The sequence below is a fragment of the Pteropus alecto genome, unplaced genomic scaffold (assembly GCF_000325575.1).
Source record: "Pteropus alecto unplaced genomic scaffold, ASM32557v1 scaffold231, whole genome shotgun sequence".
Lineage (NCBI taxonomy): Eukaryota > Metazoa > Chordata > Mammalia > Chiroptera > Pteropodidae > Pteropus > Pteropus alecto.
Genome location: NW_006431805.1, coordinates 310,058 through 328,920, shown reverse-complemented (window position 1 = coordinate 328,920; position 18,863 = coordinate 310,058). Strand labels below are relative to the sequence as shown.

The following is an 18,863-nucleotide window of genomic DNA, read 5'->3' as shown; positions in this document are numbered from 1 at the left end:
TGGTTACCGGAGGACTATAGAGTCGTGGTTACTGGGGGGGTGGGGGAGGAGAGGGAGGTAGATGGGGTAAAGGGGGTCAAATATGGGGAGATAGGGGGAAGGTGAAGTGGGTAAAGGGGATCAAATATATTGTAGCTGAAGGAAACTGGACTTTGGGTGGTGAACACACAATAGAATATACAGATGTCAAATGATAATGTGCACCTGAAAATTATATAATTGTATTAACTAATGTTACCCCAATAAATTTAATATTTTTTTAATTTTAAAAAATAAACAATTGTAAATAATTTTAAAAAATAAAAATTAAAACAGAAAGAAAATCAAAGAATGTACCAATGCTGATTTGAAGGAATGCAGGTGGATTCTAGATGCCAAGAGCAACCATGGGCTAACAACCATCAAGGAAACAGGCACACAAGTCACACAATTGAAATAAATTCGATTCTGTCAACAACTTGAATAAGTTTGTGAGCAGATTCAGAGCTTCAAGATAGATGCCGAACCTAACACTTTCATTTTAACCTTGTAAGGCTCTGAGAACTGAATGAAGCCCTTCCAGACTTCTGACATACAGACAGTGAGATAATAAATTAGTGTTGTTTTAAGTTGCTAAATTTGAGGCTATTGGTTACAAAGTGACAGAAAACTAGAATAGGACTTTTACCATTGTTAAACTGTGTAACCTCTGGCAAATTACATGACTGTTCTAGATGTGTGTTGTTTTTTGTTTTTTGTTTTTTTTCACTTTAAGATTAGAGTTGTAAATAAAATAATCTATGATTCTGGTTATTAGAACTAAGTTATATTTGTGATCACATGCACATAATTCATTAACTTCAAAGTATACATAGTTTTCTACTTTCTCATCTGTCTATTTTAGCTTATCTTTTAAGTTACTGGATTGGTTCTATGGAAAATCTCCCCGAAGGAGCAAATTATGTGCATAGTACCAGAGTATTATCCTCACCTGATAGCAGTATGTAGATAATTAGTCAATATATATGAACACTGGTTTGAATAGTTAAAAGTGATATACACTTAAAAGGAAATTCTGACACATGCTACAACATGGATGAAACTTGAAAATACTATGCTAAATGAAATAAGGCAGACACAAAAAGACAAACACTAAATGATTCCTCTTATATGAGGTATTTAGAATAGTTTAACTCAGAAACAGAAAGCAAAAATGTGTTTCCCAGTGGGTAGGGTAAGGGAAAAGAAGAGTTGTTTAACAGGTGTAGTTTTGGTTTTGCAAGACAAAAAAGTTCTGGAGATCTGATGCACACTATTATGAATATAGCTAACACTACTGAACTGTACACTTAAAATGTTGTGAATGGTACATTTTATGTGACATGTATTTTACCACAATTTAAAAAAAAAATGTTGTACCAATGTAAGAGGGTATTGTTACAATGGTTCCAGTTAATAACGGAGCTACAATTTCCACTGAAATCATTTCAAATCCAAAAAAAAAAATCTAGCTAGAGATTATATCCTACAGTTTACATATTAGAAAAGTACTTTTCTCATCTGAATGCAAATACTAAAAGAATGACCAACTCTCCCAACCCTCTCCTACTACATACTTAATTTACATCCTGAGAAGTCCTTACCTGTAAGGCAGCATTTAAAAGTTCAAACTTCACATTTTAATTTCAAAATTCTACTTTTTCTTGAAGTAACTGTAATACATGTAATATATGTTTACAGACAGATTTCTTTCTCATTTTCCTTTCCCCATTTCTTACTTTGACAGGAAAACATTTTTAGGTATCCCCGCAAAAAACCTCTGCCCCACATCTTTTTCCTTCTTTGAAATAATAAAGACAATTTTCATCAAAGTCCAAATATATCATAGCAGTTGACTAGTAAATCAAGAACTAAATTCTAATTTTTTGTTAGTGATTATGGCATAATGATGGATAAGTTATTAGACTTCAATAAATGAGTATTTACTGAAGATCTTTAAGACTGCCATGGCAGTGAACATGCTTATGAATAACTGGATGGTCTCATACTGTTCCCTGTCCTCCGTCATTTTCATTTTGAAGTCAGGTAAATTTGGGTAGATTCAAATATCACAAGTAAAACTTGTGACACTGAAACCTGTATGCAGATTAACACGCTTTTCCAGAAAGTTACTTTTCTTCCTAAATTATGGTTTCCATGAGGCAGCACAATTCAATAGATCATCAATGGACGATGAACTTAGAAACTCTGATCGAATTTATCTGTGCCATTGATTGGGTTCGTGACCCTGAGAAACTCGATCTCTCCATGCTTCAGTTTCATCATCTGCTAAATGGTAACAAGATGATTTTATTCAAGGAATTTTCAGTAATTGAAAACTCCTCTCTCTAAAATCCTCCAAAATAAAATAATGTGCAAGAAGAGAAAAACAAAACAAAACGATGTGTGAGCATCTTTGAGCAGAATTTTCCCATTTAAATAGATTTTCACTTTATACAACAGTGGTATGTTGCACCATACAATTACTTTGTTAATGTTTTTATTGAGATGTCCTTGAAGCTCTATTTTTTTTCAGTGTTCTAAATCAAAACTACTATCACTTTCAGCATTCAATTCTTCAAAATATCCTTTTATTTTTCTCTCTTTACATAAACAAACTTAACAAATCCAACAGCTATTAAAGATAATTTTCCTATTTCCTTCTAGCTTCCCCTCATCCAGTATGAATAACCTCTTCCTATAAAAAAGAAACTTTTTTCTAAAAACATGGTATTTTCCCCCCATACTTATAACTTGTGTCTTTTCTTTAACCATAGAAAAATTAAAATCCATGTAATTTTCATATTTAAGAATCTGCTTTTTAATGTTCCCTCATGAGTACATTTGATTCCCACTAGAAAGTTATTACCACTTATCAAAGCAAAATAAAATTAGTAGCACCCATGGCTAATGTGAGTCTTCATTTCTGGTGAAGATCTCTGACATTATTGATGACAATTTGATCCTATAGTTCCTAATAGCAACAAGACAAGGTTGCTAAAAGGGTAACATGATCCAGTTCTTTAAAAGTGACTTCCAATTAACACAAGATAAACTTGAATGCAAATTCCACCATTTTATCCATAAATGAGTTTTAGATTCTAATCCTATACAGGCCTATGAGAATATGATAGACTGTTGTCGGCACATTCCCGATAGCTAAACCCATGGTCAGAAAAGTTTGCTGACACAATTCAACATGGAAAACCACAGTTTTGCCGTGAGAAAATGAGCATATACACACTCTTATGTTCACCGTTTAACACTTGGAAGCACAAAATTTATTCCCAACTACAGGAAGAAAGAGGGAGTAAAAATATATATATTTAAAAACTTACAAAGTTTACATGAGGGAATTGTATTTGTAAATAAAAAACGAGAATATGTATTTATTCTGTGTTTTTGCTTTTACTTTTTGTATCATGCCTTTATCTAGTCCATTACTCTTATATTGATATTATTATAATTATTCTACAAAATGTACTTTTTGTGACAGAATCTCACAGTGTATGTGTTCACTGTCTTTGGACTTTCTCTTTCTGGAGGTTATTTATTTTCTGCTTTCAGAGAATGCTATTTTCTAGCACAACAAGCTAGACAATAACAAATATGCTGTTAAATAATACCACCTCAAGGCAAGAGGATAGAGATAGAAATAAACTTTTATATTCTAAAATCAAAAGTGTTTCATCGCTGACAAGTTTTTCTAAGATAAATTCACCTAACACGTTCTTATTTCATAATTGCTAAATACAATTTAAAGCTTACACTAAGTAGTAAAAACCTGTTGAATGTTTTTCCTTTTTGAGATAGAGTATTTATCAAGGTCAAAACCACAGAAGATTGATTTAAAGTTCTTAAACACTTTGGGCAATTTAACTCCATCAAAGGGATGTACTGAAGCAATGAAACATCTACCTCATGAAACAGCTGGTGATGACCATACTCTAACCTTCCTTCCATCTTCAGAGCAGCAAGGCATTTCTTGAATGTGTACAACACTTTCATCCTTTTAGGCATTGTAAAAATGTAAATTAAATTCATCTCAGCATCATGGAAAAGTAAGCAGTTTGCCCCATTCTTCCTATTGCCAAAAAAAAAAAAAAAACCTAAATGTAAACAGAATCGCTACTTGTCTAGACTCTCAATTTCTTGTTGATAGGGGATGTATCTTATTGTATAGGTTTTGCTTTATTGTGCCTAACATAGTTCTTTATACAAAGTAAACATCAACTAGGAAGGAAAGAAGGAAGGAAGGAGGGAAGGAAGGAAGGAAGGAAGGTAAATAGTAACCTGATACCAAAGCAATGGATATTGGATTTAAAGAGAATACAGACAAAATCATGATATTCAGGAGTCAAATGTATGTATGTGTATATATGTACATACACTGAAAATCAGGACCCAAGTGAGATAAAAAGACCCTGAATTGAATCACCACTCACTCTGTCATCTGTGCTCTGAAAGCAATGATGAACTTGATCCAACTTGTATGAGCCTGCGAGCACCACTGTGTGCATCAACTCTTAACTTCGCATTGAGGGTCTCAGGTTGGTAGCTTGACATAGGCCCCCATGAGAGTGTTTACACCATGGAAATCAGCAAATACTACAAATAAGGGCTCCATTCCCACCCTATCCCCCAGCCAGTTGTTAAACATTTACTAGCACACAACTGACTAAAAGAAAAACATTGTTGTCATGTTTTCTAAATCAAATAATTCTTCATTTGATCTTGCCATTTGCATTTTTTTATATGATTGAAGATAAAACCATTATATCTGCAATGAAAAATCACAAAGAAGATGTTGTAAAGTATCCGATATTAGTAACTCTTATGTATGGAAACATATCTATGTACCAAAATGTATGGAAAGCTGTTTTGCTAAACATATCTATGTATCAAGATGTATAGAAAGCTGATTTTAGTAGTCATGCAAATGAGAATCATTTAGTGGCATGAAAGTATTGCAACAGATTTAAAACTGCCATTATTATCTCTAGTCTCTTGGGTCATCTAACCCCTACGGAATCCATTTCTCTATATTTGTAAGCTGAAGATTCTAGCTTAAATGACTTCTGTCTCTTATATTTAATATTATAGGATATTTGTAATAATACCATGGGACCCTCATCTGCCTCCATACAGTCAATTTTTCTTTTATACAGGAGGAAATAGCTGTCAGGATGGCTTATGGAGAATTCAATAGCAACTCCCACTCCTTTGGAATCTGTTTCCTCATTTAATTTTCCTACATTATCAAGAATTCTCCTTTTTTATACAACAGTAAATGGGTAGCAAAATAAACCAATTCCATTCTGAGCAATGTTGTCCTTACTTCCAGTTAAAATTAGCTATTTTTAATTTAATTTTTAAAAAATAATCTAGGTAGAATATTTCAAAAGAAATAAACAGCCTATCCACATACAGGTAGTTAATGGACAATGTTACTAGTTAAGATATTTGATGTGATGCAGATATTTAAGATGCTGATCATTCTTTAAAGCTCTCTAAGTATATATTATCAAAGAAATACAAAGCAAGTAACTTATCAGCCTCTATAACCAGAAACAAATATTTATAAGTAATATATCAATCAAAACTGACTCAGTTGGGAATGACAAAAACAAGAATTAATTAATTTAAATATTTCAGAATCTGAAATCATACACTTCAAAGAGAAATACTATTCAACAGGCAGGCAAAAATTAAACATTCAAGCACTAAAGAGAAAATGTTGGCATATGAATAAAACAATTTCAGTCATCTCTATAATTTCTTATAATTCATAAAAATTATGGCAATTCATAACTGTAAAACAGGTATGATTCTTACTTAAATTAAAAATCCAAAATAAAAACATGTAATAAAAAATGAATGTTAAGTAACTACTGGTTTCCTAAGCAAGGACTATATTCTAAGGAATGATTCACAATATGTATATTCCCACTTTGGAAAGTGCAGATAATGTGATGTGCAGAAATAAAAATCATTTCCAGAACATGAACATGCTAATAGAGTGTCTATGCCAGGAACTTAGCTGTTGATATTATTGTAAATCATCTACCCGTAATGTAAATATGTTTGCAATGTCATTGTTCAGGCATAGGCTAATATTATAATCACTCACTTTCATTCGCCTCTTTAATATGGATAGATTTAGGTATTAAAGAAATAGTTTATCAAAGTTCTAACATTGATAAGCATTTTACTTCTTTCATTTAAACTGTGCTTTTATTATAAGTTATAACTGAAATATAGAAGTTTTATCTATATATCAAATATGCTTTATTTTATACTATTATGCAGTATAAAATAGTAATAATAATCAATAATGATTTCTAACACTGAAAACTTATGTGCCAAGCACTTTTTGAATCTTTATATATATTAACTTTATTTCCAATTTTACAAGGTGAGCACTATTATTGTTCCATTTTCCAAAAGAGAAGCATGAATCAAAGATGAATTAAATAATTTACACAAGGTCATACAGCTCAAATTCTTATTTGCCTATATGAGTCTAGAGCTGTGCTCCTCAGTTAAGGTAACCATCAGGCTCATGTGGCTGTTGAGCACTGTGTAACTAAAATACACACTAGGTTTTAAAGTCTTGGTATAAAAATAATACTGCAAAATATGTCATTAATATTTTTATATTATTACATGTTGCAATGATATTACTTCGGATATATTGGGGTCAATAAAACATTGTTAAAATTAATTCCACCTATTTATTTTTACTTTTAAAATGTCACACTAGAAAAGTTAAAGTTATACATGGGGGCCACATTTGTGGTGCACATCATATTTCTATTGGACAATACCAGTCTAGAATATATGTCTCTGTAAATATTGTGCATCAAACGATGTTCCTGTTTTTTTAAATCTCATTTCATTGACATAAAACAAAAGAAGAGTCTCTGAAAAAGACAAGATTAAGTGAAGAGAGATAAAGGTATCACTTGGTGAATCAGAGATAGAGAAGAAATATGCAAAGTAGTTTATAACAGAAAAAATACAAAATTAAGTATATTGATTGGAAGATGTTGATGTTAGAAGATAGGTACCCAATTATAGCTCTGAAGTTACAACACTTTACTTGTTCATTTTACTCGTCTTCATTGTGACATTTCTTATATCCTAGTCTGATATTCTCAGGTAACTCTCTAATTTAGACTTTAATTAATGTTTTATTTTCCTAACCATATTTCAAGTACTTTGAGGGTGCCTGCAGCTTTATATTTACTTACATATATCATTTATGCTAAAAAAAAACAAAAAAACAAAACTGCTTGACTTTTAGTAGGTACTCATTAACTACTTGTGGGTTTTAAAAATTGACACAGAAAAGAAAACTTATAATTTAAAGGCAATTACAAAGCAAGAGCAGTCCTTAACAAATAAATAAATAAATAAATAAATAAATAAAATCTAGTGTTCGATTCCTTTCATCTTTTGCAAAAGCTTTGTTCCATGTATGCAAAATGTCCAGCTTTGTCTTCCTGTAACTTTGTTATATGATTTGGTAACACACAGCAAAATGGGTTTCATTGCCATTCAGAAATAAGCAGAGATCAACAACCATGGTCAGGCTAGAGCAGGGCCAACACTCTCTATTTAGGCCACACTAATAGTCTGAGAGATCCTTGTGGCCTTCTAAGTCAAAAGGCATGAAATAGACCTCCAAGAATTATGACCAGAGTTTGACGTTGGGGCCCTGCTTTGGACAGATCGCTTGTCAGGGCAATCAAGATTGCTTCTATCTTAGTCTCCTAAAATCCAAGTGAAAAGGTCTCTAGAAACTGATGAAGCTGTCCATCTCATATCCTTCACCTATCTGTTGCATTACTATTATAAAGGCTATTACTCGCTGCAGTTGTGTGACACAGAAACACAGAAGTTTTAAATTCGTTTGATATCACTTAGATGAGATGTTAAGCCTATTGCCAGCTGTACCTAGGAAAATCATTTGATAATAGGAAAGTCATTTAACTTGTATACATCTCAGAGTCTTAATCAGAAAATCATAAGTATTAACTCCTACCTCTTAGAGTTGTATTAATGACACGCACACACACACACACACACACACATACACACACCAGCACACAGGGGCAGCGGGGAGAGAGGGAGAACGAATATGCCTGCAGAATGGTGTCTAGTACTTAGTATTTAATATAGTACTTAATAATTTGACAGCTATTATTGGTAATAGTGGTGTAATTAAGAATCTTATAACTTAAATCAGTAAAGTTTATTGAATTGGTCTAATATTTTGCTTTTACTGTAATATATAGTATGCAATGAATATCATAGTTTGCTTTTCCTAAACTTCTTATCTATATTGTTTATATAAAATTCCTTAGAACTCCATAAGCAGCATAAAGTTTTAAACCACAAATGATAGTCTATGAGAAAAATACTACTCATGGTTCACTCAGTGTTAATGTCACCTTTTTTCTTCCTTATCAAACTTAACTCAAGAAAAATACAGATATATTTACCAGCTCAGTTCAGGAAACTAAGGCAATGAGGAAAATCATTTAAACTGGTTTTAAAGACAGTTGTGTTGTAGAAGAAAAACTTAAATATATCCATATCTCCTAAGGAATATAGTACACATAACTGGCAATACTTAATACAAGTTTTAGAATATTATGCTTGTTTCACTTGTTTCTTCATTTTTATTTTTCTTTAAATAACACAAGAGTAGGAGAGTTTGCCATTTGAAAAATAAAAATAATATGTGGGTTGTTTTTTTATTGAAAAAATATAGAGGATACATTGATGTTTGAAAACACGTGTAGTCAATATATATTTTATTGAAATGAAAAATGTAAGTTATATGGAATTTAGTAAAACTTCCTTAATTTGCTGATTAATAAACTGAAAGCCAAGAGAGATGAGGTGATCAGGTAAAGGTTACCCAACAAGTAAGGTATAGAGTCAAAGCTAAGACCTTGTTCTATTGCCTCTGTTTTATCAACTGCACCGTACTGACTGTCATTTTTGCATAATCTTTCTTAAATTTTGACAGCATCCTTTTAACACTTATAAAGAGAATGTTTTAAAAATGCTTTCACTGTTTTTATGGTCAAAATACAGTTTCAAAATATTTCCAAAGGATGATGGGTGGGAAGGAGAAAGACTCTTTCTGTGAAAATAAAGGGTGGAAACATCTTGAAAATGTCATAAAAATATTTGGATGTCTTAACAGCCTTAAAGAAAACATTTATTTTGGCCACAGTGACTAAAACATTTGCTTCCTTTGGAAATGTTTGCTGCCAAAATAAAGGTTTGTTTTTTGTTTTGTTTTGTTTTTTTTCCATATAGAAGCAAACATTTTGTTGAATAAATTACTTTATATATTTGTATTAATTATTATTTGAATATTGATTATGGCCACTTTTAGTGACATCATTGTGTACAGTTTGTTTTGTAAAAAAAAATTAGGGATCCTTGTATTTCAAAACTCTTTCTCTACAGATTTTACTTTCTGAGGTGGCAACTGTATTTCAACAAAATACCTGAGTGAGTAATGAGACATTCAGTCATCCTGTTAAGAAAATTGCCCTGTACAATGGTTACGTCCATGCAAGTAAAACATCTGGAGTAAAAGGCATTGTATATATCCAATAGCCAGAAGACAGACAGGCTGACTGAACTTTTCACAACTCAGGCTATATTTTTATTTTCTTGTGGAACAATTTCTGTCTACTGAGTGCATAATACATACTAAGAAACTCAATTTGCTTCTACTTGGAGTTTATTTCTGATATCTAGGCTGCTATTAATGTATTTATGTTGCCATTTAGGTTAACAGTCCTCAACCTCAATCCTCCGAATCCAGTCACATATATTTATACTCATGAATCCACACATGCTTCAACTGAAAGGACCTTCTTACATCTACAAGAAATGGGCTACAACTATCTACCTATTAGTCCACCAATGTTAATACTCTAATGTTTACAGCATACCATTGCTCACTAAATTTATAATCTCATTGGGAAAACAGTTTATACTAAAGAAAATGGAAAAAGGGGGAGCACTTTTTATCATAAAAAAGAATAATCTGGTGATTCTCAATCCTAGCCACACATCAGAATGACCTGTGAGGCTTTTGATAATTATGACTGCCTAGGCCTTACTTCAGAACTTTATTTAGTAAATAAAGGAAAGCGAGTTTTAAGCCACAGGGAATCATTATAGGATCTAACCAACACATAGCTACCTCAAACTCAGACAACTCAAAAGGACTGAACTCTCTGGGTTTGGTCTGATTCTACTAGAAATGAGAAAATTTGACCAAAGTCAATCATTAGTTACAAATATTGTATTTCTTGGCATTATTATTCAGATATAGTCAGACTATCTGCCTATTTCTGTTTAAAGGAGCCATCTCATGTATTGCTTCCATATTATGAAACCAGTGATGGCACATACCTTTAAAATCCACAACTGCTCTCAGCACAGGGGTTAGTAATGAAAATGCACCATTTTTCCTTCTCTATGACATTCTACAAAATTAGCCTGGAATTGGTTTGTTTTTAGAATGAGACATGCAATATTTTGCTTACAATGAGTTGGATATTGGCCCAACAAAGCATAAAGAAGATGTCTATACCTGTTATATTTTCTATTTAAGAGAAAAAGATAAAAAACAACTTATCTCCATTTTACAATGTACATAATATGGGTGTTCTGAAATTGAAACAAATGGAAGGGAAATAAATTGCAAAATGAATAAGAGAGCACATCATAGATGTGCTCTGTATCTATGTCCAAATGGTGACAAGCAAAAAGAGTTTGAGATCTCTTCTAAAGTTCACTGCGACTTCCTGGCTTTGATTACATAGCTTTTTCTTAAGTAAATATTAATTACAGAGTAAATATCTTTGTTGTCGAAAAGGTTATTTTCTAGTAATTTTCTAATCTATTTGTTTTAAGGTCTCATGCAAAAAGAACCATACTAAGAAAACTAGAAAATTATAAAGATAGATTTTTAAAAGACTTTCAAATACCATCAACAGATGAATTTTTCTTCTAACAAAATATTGTTCCAATTTTTTCGTACAACAATAAGCATCTGACATCTAGGAAGATAATAAATAAGGATACATTATTGGGAGGGAGGAATCAGTCAGAAACATGACAATAAAATCATTTTAGCCTAAAATGTAATTTATGAAGTGATGTTATCTATAATCTGTACCATCCATATTGTCCAATATTGTCATTTACTCATTGATTCACGATACATTCTTCTATATATACATATCTGGAGTCTTATTAAATTTAAAAATGATAACTTTGGAGATTTATTTTAATACGGCTACTCAGGGAAGAATTAAAATCTGTATCATCAATCGACTATTCATGAGCATCTACTAGAGGTAAAGTCCAATGACAGGTGATCTAAATGAGGGACAATAGGACATGAATTCTGTATAAGACATGAATTCTGTCCTCAGAGTAAGATCTCAATATGAGAATAGATGGGTAAAGTTTCGATCTGAATTACTGGCTATACCCACTGACTGCCTTATGGATATGTGCTTGCATCATCTGGATGTGATATAAGCAGGGCATATTTCATTAGTGCACCTTCTCCGCAGCTTTGGGTAATTATAATATGTAATTCGTAGTGAATAGTTATTATATACTAGGAAGTCTTCTAAATTATATATGTTGACTCATTTAATACTCTTAACAACATTATGAAGTATGTACTATTATTGGCACACACATTTTAAAGAGCAAAAAACTGTGGCTGAAGGGATATAAATGACTTTCCAAAGTTGTATAGCTATTATGGTGGAGAACTGAGATTAGAGCCCAGGCAATTAATCTAGGTCCAGCACATTAACTCATTATTCAATGATATCTCCAGAGACAAAGAATCTAAAGAATCCTAGAAAGTTAAAGCAGCAAGGGACCTTAGAATACAGTTAGTGCAAATCCTTCCCTTTTTACATAGGGAAACTGAATCTCAAAGAGGTAAATAGCTTACCTATTTATAATCACACAGCTAGTTGGAGAGAAACCATGGTTGCAAACTGTGGTTGCTAATTTTGAGTCCATGGCTCTTTCCATAACAATTATCTGATGATTTAAACATTTCTTCCTTGCTTCATTTTTTCTATCTATGCTATTAAAAATGATGCATATCTATAATTATGAGTTGAATTTGATTGTGCACAAGCAAGAGTAAATGAAAACACTGAGATATAAAGTGTGATGTATACAGTGTGATAGATAACAGAAATATGGATAGAGACATAGATAAGATACATATATAGATATAACATATATACGACCTACCAAAACTCTGCAAATATATTATTATCCTCAATATATAGATGAGAGAGATTAGATAACTAGCCTATTAGATAACACAGCTAGTAACAAAATTCAAAACCAGGTTTGTTTGGCTCTAAATTCCTATGTTATTTGTATTATCTAAGTAATTGTTATAGTTTGAAAATATTTCACAACTTTTACCCTAAGGAAAAAGATTTTTTTGTGTTGTCCTTTTATAACAAAGATCATTATTTTTTTTTAATTTGTATGTGGTTCATAAGAATTGTTATAATAAGAGGTCAATTATTATTAAACATTTTAAAAGTATTTTTCACTAAAATGTAGTTATACAGGAGAGAAATTATTAAATCTAAACTCTCATCTACTATTTTCCAATATAGGTCTGTCATTTATTTAAAAAGTTGTTACATGCATGTTCTATGAAAGAGCTTTATTCCCTAAGAATTGAAATATCAAATTAAATAGATATTTAGTGCAAGTCTAGCTGGTGCAAAGTGCTCTGCAAGATCCTCTCACAACTTTAGGCCCATATTACTAGTTCTGTGTGGGGCTTACTGATATCCCTATGCCCATCATAGTTCCTGGTATTATAGAGCCTCATACAGAAATTTAGGTTGAGTTCAATTATAGATAAAGTCATATACCCAGTTCACGAAATCAAACAGGAAAGAGTATATAATATGCTGTTGCTAGACCTGAAATGGCTATAGCCAGAGAAATTACATTTAAAGTGAGTCCAATTCTAATCAGCCCAAAGTGGAATAGAGTTTGTCTTTTTCTGTGAAAGTTGGAAAAATCTAAGTATTTATTGTTAAGCTAATCTTCATATTCTGATTGAAAAAGCCCAAAACAGATGCATCCTGATCTCAGTCCTTTTCATTTCCTTAAAAAATAATAGCATGTGTTGAAATTAGTTATCTATACATTCTGGGTCCTGCAGAGAAGAAATTAGAAAATCGAGTCCCACACTGCTCCTGAACAAACCCTTCCCAGTTTCTTCCATTTCAGAGGTCAGTTAAGGAAGGGCTTTTATTCCATTGTATAGTCCACTATTATGTTTGTTACTGTTGTTAGATGATTGAAAACAAGGAAAAGTATTGGCAGATTAACACTTACTATGTGTCAAGCATTACTCTACGGTTCCCAACAACTTTATTTAATTCTCTAAATAATACCATGAGATGGGTACTATTAACCCTATGTTAAGAAGAGAAACTAAACCTCAGAGAGGATAACTTGCAGAAGGCTAGCCAGCAGATCCAAACTATAGCTCTCATTCATATGATTCTAAATCCACTATATCTTATGCATTTATTTCTTTTTTTGTTATTTAATTGACTGCATTAACTTTTTATTAAAATAATTGGGGTGACATTGGTTAATAAAATCAAATACATTTCAAGTGTATATAATTCAACAATATGTCATACATGTATCACATTGCATGTCCTACCACCCAAAGTTAGATTCCCTTTCATCACCAAATATTTGACCCCTTTTACCCTTATCTACATCCCCCCTTGCTACATTTCCTCTGGTAACCACCAATCCACTGTCCTGTCCATGGGTCTCTGTTTGTCATATTTGTTTGTTGCTTTCAGTTTTATAACCATATATGAGTGAAATCATATGATTTTCTACTTTTTCTGTTTGACTTATTTTGTTTAGCATGATTATCTCGAGATCCATCCATATTGTTGCAAATGGTAGTATTTCATCTTTTCTAATAGTTGTGCAATATTCCACCGTATATATGTATCTCATATTCTTTATCCAATCATCTATTGTAGGACACTATAATTGCTTCCATGTTCTGGCCACCATGAATAATGCTGCTATGAACATCAATGTGCATATATCTTTTCGGATAAATGTTTTCAAGTCTTTGGGGTAAATACTCAGTAGAAGGATTCCTAGGTCATATGGTGGATCCATTCTTAGTTTCTGAGAAATCTCTGTACTGTTTTCCACAGCGGTCATACCAACTTGCAATCCTACTAGTAGCGTATGAGGGTTCGTTTTTCTCTGCATCCTCTCCAACATTTGTTCTTACTTGTCTTGTTGTAATAGCTATTCTAACAGATGTGAGATGGTATCTTATTGTGGTTTTGATTTGCATTTCTCTAAAAGCTAGCGATGTTGAACATCTTTTCATATGTGTGTTAGCCATTTGTATGTCTTCTTGGGAGAAGTGTCTGCTCAGGTCCAGAAACAATGGAGACACTGAGATACCAGAAAACGAAAGATAAAATAGCTATAGGAAAATCTCACATTTCAATAATCACCTTAAATGTACTTGGACTGCATTTATTTCTTAACCTAGTGTAAGACAAATAACTTTCCTTCCTTAATTTCTAATAAATAGAAGAGCATCTCCTCAGAGTAGAAAAAACAAATGCAACCATAACAGAACAGAAAAAGCAGGAAGCTGAAAGAGGGAATTGTAGATGTTCATCTCATTTGGGGCTTGAAACATCTTGTATCTCCATGATTCACCAATCTTGGATAAAAGTAAATCAGATACGGGGAGCTAGGACTTCACACTAAGAGTAATTTTTAAGTTACATGACAGGAACCAAATAAATGAACTATAAATTTCAAACCAGTAAGCCTAGTGCAAACAAAAGAAATAAGGAAATGATTAAACAACAAGGGCTGTGACAAAAGAAAACTATGGAAAAGTATAGCTGGTTCAGAGAAAGGAGTCGGTGAAGACTTTATGGAGGAGAGAAGCCCTTAGCCAGGCCTCAATGTTAGATGCAACCTGGGCAGGAATAAGATGCACCATAGACAGACATATTCCAAACTAAATCATGGAGATTGGAATGAAAATGTCTTGTAGCCAGAGAGGAGACAGGCCTGCCAAGTAAAAATGAAGGTATGATGGGAACAGTAGAATAAAATAATAATAATAAGTTGCATAGGGCTTAATAATAAGTGCCAGGCACACTTCTGAGTGCTTTATATTAAGTCGCCTCATTCTGGCAAAAATACTGAACTTAGACATAGATAAATTATCTGCCTAAGGTTTCACACAGGTAGTGGCAGAGCTGGGATTCAGAACTTATGAAGTATGATTCCAGAGTTAGTGCAACTAACTACTACAATCATACATTAGAAGAAAACATATTCAAGTGAAGAGGTATAGGTAGAAATTTTTCAGTAATCAAAAATTAAGTTTTTCAATGAAAATTAAGAGAAAGCAAACGTATAACAAAAACAGGTTAAGAACTACACAGAATCCATAACTGGTCCAGATTTTTAAAATATTTATTATTATGGGCAATGCAATTTACCATAAACTATAAATAAGTTGAAATATATTTTAAAATAATTAACAGCATTTACAGCACACTTTAAGTGGATCTATTAAATTTATATCCTTTTAATTCATTATGTGGTCACACAGATAAATGGAAAAACAGCTCATAAATTTCAAAGATTTTAATTAGCCTCTTTTTAACCCTAATCTTCATGTTAAATAAAGTTTGAAATACTATTACCAAACAGAGGTTAAATCTATACACACAGCTACATCTGTGTACACTACCTATTTAAGAGCAAAGAGGGTAAAAAGTTCTATCTCTATCAACTTTATTTTAGCTATTTTAAGGTATTAATATGTAGACAGCCATATGCACTATTAATATCCTAACAATCTGTACTAAGAAATATCATCTGCAATTATTGTTCAATTTGGCATATTGGAATATATGTTAGAATCTGAAATGTGTTTTAGAATTACACTTAAGGTTTAAGACATTAACTTTCAAACCACATGTATTCTCCTATATCTATCTATCATATATAACAAACTGCAACCATTGTAATATAATAGTGTTTTTATAATTAAAGATAAATGTCTTTCTTCTTTAAATACTGTGATTTTTCTATCAAAAAACGACCACTTAGCAAAATGTGAATAATATTTGTAAAATTATGATTTAAACCTTCCCCTGCTTCTAACTAAAGATAGCAGCCAAAAAACTGAATAAGTCAGGGTGCCTTTGAAGATATTTAATTAAAATCTAATCCCACATTCTTAAAAGCTCACATAAATTAAGCTGTCATTCAGGAGATTTATGTATTCACATTTGCATATTATATACAATTCATCAATTACTCATGTTTGAAAGCAATGCCTTTCCCAGGGTGCTGAATTGCCAACAGTGCCAACAGGCACATGCAATCCACAAAACTGTACCCACTGGTACCTTGGAAAAAGCTACTTCCATATGCTCCTCTGTTTGCACATCCACAGAACCCCAAGCACGCTTAGAAAACTATAACTATAGTTTGATGGATTCTATTCAGATAAATTTGTTTGATAGAGATGAACATTTTATTTCTTCTTGGTGCAACTGTATAGTGGTGGCAATCAACAGTCCTTCTTCCACTCATGGCAAGTTTGTAAATTACAGTAAAGATACAGAATCATTTCTGAGCTTCAGCATAGCCAGACAAAGCAGGTAAGCTAAAAATATTTCCTTCATGTTGATAGAAGGCAGCCATTTATTTCACATGGCATATTTGAGTAAAGCAAAACAAAAAGTAAAAAGTAAATACCTGTGTGTGTATTTACATACATAATATGTATATATACATATATACAGAGACACACAGAGAGAAAAAGAGGTGAAAATATCAAAGTGTGCACTGCTCATTTAGAATACTTGAAAGCTTTAGATGTGGCAAAAATAAGATGCCCACAAATTTTCCAGACAGCATTTTTTCCTAAAGACTATTTCTGGGGAAAAAAAGGGAAGTCTTTAACAATGCCATGTCTATAAACAGATGCAAAGACACATTTTGCTCATGAGCTATAAGCTGTTACAAGATAACTTCATTTGTTATACATACTGAGAAAGAGAGTTCGCTCCAGTCTTCTCAAAGGGAAAACACTATGCTTATAAGGCACCACATATAACAAAAAGGAAGAAGCAATCCAAATGACATAATAGAGTAAGATATTTCCAGCAGAGATCAACAACAGCCACAATATTTTTCATGGGTCTGTATCTTAATGTTCAATATACTTTTAGAATTGCAAAACAACGACTGGCTATAAAAAGTGATGCTTCTTGAAGCAGGAACATTTCTCCTTTCGTTCACAATCCCTTCCCTTATCTTTCTAAAATTTGTCACCAATTCCTTTACCATTCAGACAGCTGGAAATTTTAAATGATCTTCTCTCACTTATTTTATATAAATCATAAGCCTATATATTTTTGTGAGTGTATACTGCAGCAAATGACTCATAAAAATTCAACTCCATATGGATGTTTTTCTTATCCCACTATGTACAAGGCATTGCGTTCGATGTTGCAGGGAGTAGGAAGATGAATTATAAATGGCCAGAGCTCACATTCTAATAAGAAAGATATAAACGTATACTAATGACTAAAATACTGACATAAACTATGCATGTGGACAACAAAAGAGAGAAATATCCATCTTGAGGAAATCAAAAGAGATGGCATTTGATCTGGCTTTTTAAAGATGAGTAGGATATCTATGAAGACAGTTTCACACATGCACATGCCTTGTAGAGGGGCCATGCTAATCTTTCTCTGTATTATTCCAATGTTAGTACATGTGTTATTATTAAAAAAAATGCTTAATAAAAACAACTTGAGAATCTAGCTAGTATTCAAAGCAGAAAAAAAGACTAATAAGAATATGTGAGATAAATACTCTATTTTCTAGATACCTACTATATTCCATGGTGCATACCAATGATTTACTAGAAACTATGATTTGACATATATCAAATATTGACCATTAGTCAATCTTAAAGTTTATCGCCATTGGGTATTAGCTTGTTGCCGAACATTAGCTGAAATATAAAAATAGCAATAATAGTGCATTCATTCTATCAGAAAATACTATCTGCCTTTTATTCCTATCATCCTTTTTAAATTGCAAAATCCTGATTTCCTCTCAATAGGTGATAGTAATAGATATGCATTACTTCTATCACATAAATTTAATGTAAAACATTCTTATAAGAGGTAGTATTTTTACTATCTGGAATAGGGGTAAATAGTGCTATAGAACAAAATATTAAGTGTGTGCATGTGTAATGTCACTCTCATTGGCTATAATTTAACCCTGAGAAAAAGTGTTTGAGTTTGGTCCCGAACAAAAGAAGCTCTCATGGGATATCAAGTTCATTTAACAATGTTAGCAAAAATATTGATATTCAATGTGTCCAATGCCCCAGTATACAGTGTTAGATTTTGAAGCCTTCCTCAAATCCTCCACCTCTAAAACCTATTTAACCTACGTGAGTTATAATTGTGATTGAGAAGCTAACTGTATTTGTAGTATAGTCAAAAAGTCTATATGGATAGATTTTTAGAATAATTATTCATTGTAATAATTCAGCTAATTAAATAATGTCTGAAATAGCTTATTTTAAATAATGCAATATAATGGAGATATGTAAAACCTAAGGTTACTATATCTGGATAGTCAGTGATCATTTATCACTATATAATTTTTGCCTTTATTACTTA

At 32.2% G+C, this 18,863-nt stretch overlaps 1 protein-coding gene and 1 pseudogene across 2 annotated transcripts in view; both read right to left on the bottom strand.

Moving 5' to 3' along the window:
- The window catches only part of DACH2 (dachshund family transcription factor 2), a 688,009-nt gene that overhangs the window by 410,828 nt on the left and 258,318 nt on the right, over positions 1 to 18,863 (bottom strand). The window lies entirely within an intron of this gene.
- LOC112471785 lies at positions 17,856 to 17,956 on the bottom strand (annotated as a pseudogene).